General features: G+C 45.5%; 1 non-coding gene across 1 annotated transcript; it reads left to right on the forward strand.

Annotated features, from left to right (window-relative positions):
* The first annotated feature begins 612 nt into the window (after nucleotides 1-612).
* On the forward strand, nucleotides 613-685 carry trnak-cuu (transfer RNA lysine (anticodon CUU)). The gene has a single exon. It is a non-coding gene; the product is annotated as a tRNA-Lys (tRNA).
* Nucleotides 686-8,543: the final 7,858 nt, after the last annotated feature.

Raw genomic sequence — 8,543 nt, forward strand, 5'->3', positions numbered from 1 at the left:
TCAGTAAATCCCAGAGCACCATTGACACAATCTCCGCGTGAGTGGAATTTTCTCTTAGCTCCACTTGGGAAAACTTAACTGACACTCCGTATGAACGTCTCTTCTCCTGTGAAAAATGACATTTCACAAGGTATGCAGCAGATTCTTCTTGATCTTTGAATAGTTTTTAACTGAAGTGTGAAAATCCAGCCCCCAAATGCGAAGCTACAGAAGTTGCTGATGTACTGATCAAACAAAGTGCTGAAAGTATTAAGTGAGACTGGGCAGACAGACACACATCTCACACAATCTGTAACAGAAATCACTGGGTTTATTGCAGCAGATTCACCATCCCAGAGTGACTGACAGTCACATGGGCAGCTAAAGGATGAGGGCACCGACATTAAAATATGAGTTTTGAATGTTAAATGAAAATGGGTTATTATGGTCTGAAGGAGTGACAGCTGAAAAGTGGAAGATGTAAATGATATTATTTGTGATTGAGCAGAATAAACTGGGAACTTGTGATTTTCGAGGTGGATCATCTTTGGCACATTGAAATGAGGTTGCAGGGGCTTTGGTGTGAAAAGGGAAAATAAGGATTTTAGATAAATAACAAGACAACCAAGTCAAGCCTGGCTGGCTCAGTTGGTAGAGCGTGAGACTCTTAATCTCAGCATCGTGGGTTCGAGCCCCACGCTGGGCGTCGTAGCTTCTTACTGCTTTGCTTTCTGTGATGCAGCATAGCTTTCCAACGTTATCAGTGAAACGAGCAGCTGCAGCTATGCTGAAAACATGACTGCACTTCTGCTGCTTTGAAAATCCTGGTTTCCAGTTTTGCAGTGAAATTTGATTCCACTTCACTGGAAATCGCAGAGATCGTTTTGGACGTGCAGCCGCTTGTGTAATAAATGACAGGACTTGCAAAGGCACTAACGCAACTCCAACCCTGCACCAATAAGATTGTTCAGAGTCACAAACTGAGAATGGTCACGTCCTGGGCAGCTCCATGTTAAATGGAGCTGAAACAGAACGAACTAACTCTGGGGATACCACGGAAAACATCGATGACGTCTACTTGAACTCAATGGCTACCCTCCTCGCCCATTTTCTTGGCTGCTCGATAGTGCCCTGCTACAATATTAATTTCACACCAAATGCTGATAGTTCTTCAATCAAAACAAATACCAACAGAAAGCTTCGGTCCCTCTCCATTGTGGGTAAGAACCTGGTTGTCAGGTGCAAGGGGCTTTTGGTACTGTTGTATGTGGCGCAGACCTGGCCTATTCCCTGGACCTGCGCCGCTGCGGTCACCGGTCCATCTTCCACTTCATTTGGGGATCGAGAATGGACCGGGTCCGCAGGGACACCATGTACAAAGACCTGGAAAATGGGGGAAAGGATGTACCGAACGCCACCCTCGCCCTGATGGCTATCTTTGTGTGTGGCTGCATCAAGCTCTGGGTAAATCCTCAGTACGCAAACACCAAGTGTCCTTACTTACTGAGGTTCTACCTGTCCCCGGTGTTGCGAAGGATGGGCCTGGCCTTGTTGCCGTGGAACGCTCTGAGTAATTGGACCGTCGCATACCACCTGTCCTTCGTGGAGAAGTTTATGAAAGGAGACACCTTTTGACCACAAGGCTGTCAGGTAGTGGTCAGCACGTAGGATCCTCGAGACCCTTCGGGAAAAGGAGAGGGTGGATCCTGTCGTGTGGTTCCCCTCGAAGACTCCCAAAATCGTTTGGCAGAATGCCTCATCGCCAGAACTTTCAAACAAGCACAAGGACATTACTTGGCTGGCAGTGAGAGGGGCTCTTCCAGTGAGATCCTTTGTGCACACCTGGAATCTCTGCGCCACCCCATGCTGCCCTTGAGGCGGATGTTGGGGTGATGAGACTGTCAATCACCTCCTTCTCCCTGCTCTACGGGCTGTTCCTGGGATGCACACCTAGACCAAAATCAGCTGCGCCTGGAGGACCATCAATGCGGTGAAAGATGCTCTTTGGTCTGCCCGCAACTTGCTGGTCTGCCAGCTGAAAGAACTGACCCCGACCGAGTGTTGCAGACTGGCCCACTCCAAGGTCCAGGACTACGTGCTGATAACGCGCTAAAGCTTGGGGCAGCCGCCGCCAAGGCGCGTTGGGGAAAGACCACCGTATGAAACCCCTCGTCCAGAATGGGAAAAAAAGGGACCTATCTGGTAACTGGGCCCAGCTGGCGCCGTCCCCAACTGGTCAGGGGGCTAACGGGGACTCTGTGGGGAGACGACTGCCTGGGTATTTTCTTTGCCTTGTATTTTTTTCTTCTTTGTTTTGTTTTTGCCTTTCGTTGGTGTCCGTACCCCCTGGGTAACCAGGAGCAGCTTGCATGACTGGGTCGGTGTATAAATGTTTTATTTTTTGTACTTTCTATGAATAAAGTATATTTTTTTCAAATAAAAACAAGTGATGAAACGTCTGAAAATGAACCTTACAGCTCAGTGAGCAAACTTGCATCCTCGATATTAGTTCTGGTGAAATGGAGTTTAGGTACAGTTTAGAAACAGCAAGGGACTGAAATTGACCGTGGTCCGTGTACACACACCCCAGTCAACTATCGTGGTAATTTTAGCAGAAGGCACTAAACAGGAAGTTGAAGACACCAGGAGAAAGGGGGAGCTCTAATTATGATGAATGGCCATTGACTTCAAGAGTCAGGTGACTTCAGTTGGCATAAAGGTTGGGCAAAGCGAATCAGTTATCATTCCAGACAGGAGGAATTTCTGACGTACTTTTTAAATTCATTCACGGGATGAGGGCATCACTGGCTAGGCTAACATTTATTACCCATTCCTAAATGACCAGAGAGCAGGGAAGAGTCAAACGCATTGCTGTGGGTCTGGAGTTACATGTAAGCAAGGAAGGCAGTTCACTTCCCTTAACTGATAACGGTTCGTATTGAATTTAAATTCCGCCGTCTGCTGCAACGGGATTCAAACACAAGCTCCCAAAATACTATCTGGGTTTCTGGATTAAGTGTCCAATGATGACGACCTCAGGCCATTCTCTTCCCCAATGAAGTGTGTGCTGTGCGGGTTTCTGGATCAACACTTTGAGGAACCAACAAGCAAAACTGAAGTTTGGGGTGGGAAGACTGTGCTCATGCCCCCTCGGGGAAGTGAACCTCATTTTCACCCACAGAAGGAAAGAAACAAGGACACCTTCCACCGAGAGTGCCAGAGGCTTTCGGAGAGAGCAACCCCCAGAAAGCAGAACTTCACTCACTTGGCTCTACTGTCCCATTCCAGACTCCAAAACTAGAACCTGTTTACAGCAACAAATGGAAGTATTTGACGGATGCCCTGGGTTTGTGCTCCTCCCCCATTGCTCACCTACAGTTTTCCTGCTTCACCTTGTACTTCCAGCCAAACATCACTGATGTCAGCTGCTTCCTGCCATTCCAAATGCTGCTCCTCAAGTGGAAGGACAAACAGCAATGTGGAAATTCACACATATTTCTGGTCTGTGGAGGAAATGATACTGTTATAATTTCAGATAATTTTTAAAGGGCTCTTTTTGACCTTTGAAGCAGGGTGTGTACAAACACTATCACAGGCTCGAACTCACAACCACTAGTTTCTGAGACCAGTGCTCTGGCCACTGAGCTGTGGGGCCAGGCACAAGACATGGAAAGAGGGTCTCATGTATTGGAAATAACAAAAGAATAGATAACTGGAGACTGTTATATATCAAGACGTAACAAAACCGAAACACAGCAGAGGGGCATCATGTGCAGAAGGTTGGGAGAATGCAAGGCCGAATCAGACAGTGTCCTGAGTGCCATAAACTGATCTTTCCTGCTGGTCCAGAGATTACGATTCAGTGCCTTCACTGTCGTAGCCTGTTCATGGTTATCATTTAAAGTAATAAATCTGAAATACTGACTGATCTTGAGAAGCAGAATTATGTCATTGATCAGTCAAAATCAATTCACTCCATGTTACAGTTCCACATCAGCAATGCCAGCTGAAACTGCCTGGCGTGCAATCAGTTTAAAACAAGAATAGAGGGGAGTTCAGGAAAAGTGAAGGGCAATGATAGTTTGTGAGAGTTGGCTGGAGGCCAAGTGGAGTCAGGTTCAATGTGGGTGCTGAAGACCAGTCTTCACTGTTACCGTGTTATACAGACCACATTGGATCAATCACACAAGGATCCTCCTTTGTGTGTTGTCCTTTGCACATCACAACTCGGGTCAGTGCCTCGAGGGGCTCGGATACTTTTAATGTGGCAACTAACTCAGGTCAGTTTTGCACAAACTAAGCTGTGTCGGGACACTATTTAAACGGACCACCACTCATTGCAATGACCCAGAACTATGCAGAAAGAGGAAGAACACCAATACAAAATCTTCGCTTTGAATGGATATCCCTGCAATTTCATCCGCAGGTGCTGACTAAACAGCAACACGAAGAGGACACATTATGCCCTAACACACTGGACACACTGCCATACATCAAGAACATATCAGAACTGACAACTCCTATGACCACTAGGAGTTACGGTAGCACACAAGCCCAAAGCCATGCTACGACAAACATTCTCAAGGATTAAAGACCCCATACCCACGACATGCAGAACTGACATTGTTTACAAAATACCGCGCAACGATTACCACGAACATTATATCAGACAGACAGGAAGGAAACTAGCCATCAGTGTACATGAACATCAGCCGGCAGCAAAATGACATGACAAACTTTCCCTAATATCAGTACACCCGGATAATGAAGGCCATCAGTTTAACTGGGACAACATAACCATAGTATTGCAAACCAAACACAGACACACATGGGAATTCCTAGAGGCATGGTTCTCAATCCATAATGCAGTCAGCAAACATATAGAATTGGACCCCATATGCAACCCATACAGAACAGAATGCACAATGACAGAAGTCGCCGGAACGGACCAGGCAGTATAAATTCCAAGTGGAGGAGGACAACATCACTTCATCGGAAGTCTCACCCATGACGTTACCTCGCATGGTGACGAAAAGTCTAAACGAAAACAAGCTCACAACTTTACTTGTTAACTTTACTGTTTTATGTGTGGCTCAAAGTCAGTCTTTGTGATATTATACACACACTGTTCTACCTGCTTATCCCGCTGTACACAAGGTTTCCCAACAAAAGGCAGCTTTATGTGGAACATAAGCAGTTTCTCCTGACAATGGGCACCGTTGCCATGAGCTGGGATATGAAATAGACTGTGAGCTGAAGTAGCCCCACACTCATGTTACTCATTTACCTTTCACTTTCAATTTTCAATTTCCAACACCCAGCGATCCATTCACTTCAGCTGCTGGGAACCTGACAAGAACAGCGTTGGGCAGACATTCCTCTTCGGGAGATTCTGTCAGTTTGCAAGGGTAGAAAAGCTGTCAACTTTACTCGAGTGAGACAGGATACAATATTCCAATCCAAATTCCGACGCAGTATCAATGACACCACTGGCTCCACATGTCTTGCTGCAGCTTTCATCCCGTAGATTGTGATGTAATCAGGGATACTGGCAGAAAAACCATTTGCAAGGTGAATATCCAATAAAATAATCACCGTCACTGCTGCACTTCAATGTTCTCCCCTTTGTGAAGCAGTGAATGTCACTGGCAAACGAAACACATTAGCCCTCACATGCCTGCTTCACTATCCCCTCACCTGTTTGCCACCTGTTTCTCTGCTGGAACTTGCCATTGTTTTATTCACAGTCATTGCAAAATTCTGCCTCACATATCTTTTTTTATTACATAATCTCCTCGCAACTTAAAAACATCCCCCCAGTCTTGAAATCTCCCACCCTTGGGAAATGATGACCATAATTCATACTATCTACATGTCTCATTATTTTATGAACTTCTAACAGGCCGCCTCTCAACCTCTTAAGCACCAGCGAGAAAAGTCAAAGTCTATCCAACCTTTCTTTATAAATCAAACCTTCCATACCAGGCAATATCCTGGTAAACCTCTTCTTAACACTCGCCAGCTTCATAATATGCCTCCTGTAATTGTGCGACAGAAACCGCGCACTGTATTCCAGAAGAGGTCTCATCAACATCCTGTGCAACCTCAATATGACTTCCCAACTCCTAAACTGAAACGATCGAGCAATGAAGGCTGGCGTGCCAAAAGCATGTTTAACGACTGTCTAAATGTGATGTAAACTTCAAATAATCATATACCTGGATCCCCTAGGTCCATGAGTAGACACCTTAACAGTGAGACAAAGTCTGTGGGAGGATGGGGAATAGTTTTGAATTTCTTTGACCTCACATCTAAAGAAATTATTTGTACACATGCAGCCGAATAAGATCAACAATTCATTCTTCGTGAAGAACTATAAATGAACCTGAACATTTTTCCATTAAAAAGTTAGACCCTCTCGAGTCAGAAGAAAGACGTCGCTGTTCTGTTTCTGAGCTTATGTTATCCAACGAGTTCTGTACCATGTCATTCATTCACCATATCCTGATACATGAACTTTGGATCACTCTCCAAAGGTATCAGTAACTATTGCCAATCCTCAGTTACATCTGGATAATTTGATGTTTGACCTTTCTGAACCAGTGCAGGTCGTGTGGTGAAGTCGCACTTGCAATGATATTAGGTAAGGAGTTCCCAAATGATCATGAAGAATTAGTGATGTTTTCCAAAAGGACAATTTAAATGTTTTCACATTTTTGATTCAATTCAATGATCTGACATATTACACAAGGTTGTCATAAAACAATATTTGATACCAGGCACTTATTAGGACAAGTGACCCAAAACTGGCCAAAGAAGTAGGTTTCAAGGAATATCCTGAACAAACAAAGGGCTTTGAATCCAGGGATGTTTAGGGAATAAATTCAAGAGCTTATGGCCTTGGAAGCTGAAAACATGAAAAAGGTGGGAGAGTTAAAACCAGAAATCTACTGGCGGTTGGAAGTCAGGGAGAACAAATGTCTTGAAGGAAAAACCAAAAGAACAGTAGATGCTTGAAAGTAGTAACACAAGCAGAAATTGATGAAAAACTCAGCTTATCTGGCAGTGCTTATGGAGAAAGAGCAGCATTATTGTTTTATGACCAGTAACCCTTCTTCAGATATACCTCAGAGGGTTTTGCAGCTGGAGGGACTATCAAACGAAGGAGATATAATGACAAAATTTCTAAATAAGGATATGAATTTCAATACCTTGGTGCTTTGCCACCCAGAAAATGTGCATGTTAATGAGCACAGGATGGCAAAACTCGAAGATGCTGAAATGGGTGAGAGTAAACACATGGGCAGCAGATTTTTGGATCATCTCAAGATTTCAGGGAAGTAGTATTAAGAAGCCGGCCAGGAGTGTGTTTGGGGAGTTAAGTCGAGAGGTAACAAAGGAATGGATGAGAGTTTCAGCAGCAAATGAACTAAGATGCTGTTGAGGTTGAAATTGTATGTGGCCTTTGTGATAATGGGCGGGGTGTGAGTAATGTGGTTGGAAGCTCACCTTGGGGTGAAATATTGCACCATGACTGTGAGCAGTGTGTTACCAGCCAGTTACCAGGGGCAGGGATGGAGTCAGTGGTGACGGAGTGGAGTTTGGCTGCCAGCCTGGATTGATATTTAGCATTTTCTATTTAAATGTGATCTATACCCCTTTTCAAACAGGAACAGACTTGGCAGCAGAACTAATTTGTGAACCAACTGTCGGCTTTATTGAGACAAAGTGTGGAGTTTATCTGTTATGAAGTAAACTACAGTGACAAACTCAGACAGCTATTTCCAGGTCCACTGTACCAGGTGTGGCTTCCTCTACATTGGGGAAACCAAGCGGAGGCTTGGAGACCGCTTTGCAGAACACCTCCGTTCAGTTCGCAACAAACAACTGCACCTCCCAGTTGCAAACCATTTCCACTCCCCCTCCCATTCTTTAGATGACATGTCCATCATGGGCCTCCTGCAGTGCCACAATGATGCCACCCGAAGGTTGCAGGAACAGCAACTCATATTCCGCCTGGGAACCCTGCAGCCTAATGGTATCAATGTGGACTTCACCAGCTTCAAAATCTGCCGTTCCCCCACCGCATCCCAAAACCAGCCCAGTTCGTCCCCTCCCCCCACTGCACCACACAACCAGCCCAGCTCTTCCCCCCCACCCACTGCATCCCAAAACCAGTCCAACCTGTCTCTGCCTCCCTAACCGGTTCTTCCTCTCAGCCATCCCTTCCTCCCACCCCAAGCCGCACCCCCATCTACCTACTAACCTCATCCCACCTCCTTGACCTGTCCGTCTTCCCTGGACTGACCTATCCCCTCCCTACCTCCCCACCTATACTCCCTCCACCTATCTTCTTTACTCTCCATCTTCGGTCCGCCTCCCCCTCTCTCCCTATTTATTCCAGTTCCCTCTACCCATCCCCCTCTCTGATGAAGGGTCTAGGCCCGAAACGTCAGCTTTTGTGCTCCTGAGATGCTGCTTGGCCTGCTGTGTTCATCCAGCCTCACATTTTATTATCTCTATTTACAGTTGAATGTGGATTATACTGCTTATGCCAATAACTA

Source organism: Stegostoma tigrinum, unplaced genomic scaffold (assembly GCF_030684315.1).
Source record: "Stegostoma tigrinum isolate sSteTig4 unplaced genomic scaffold, sSteTig4.hap1 scaffold_200, whole genome shotgun sequence".
Taxonomy (NCBI): domain Eukaryota; kingdom Metazoa; phylum Chordata; class Chondrichthyes; order Orectolobiformes; family Stegostomatidae; genus Stegostoma; species Stegostoma tigrinum.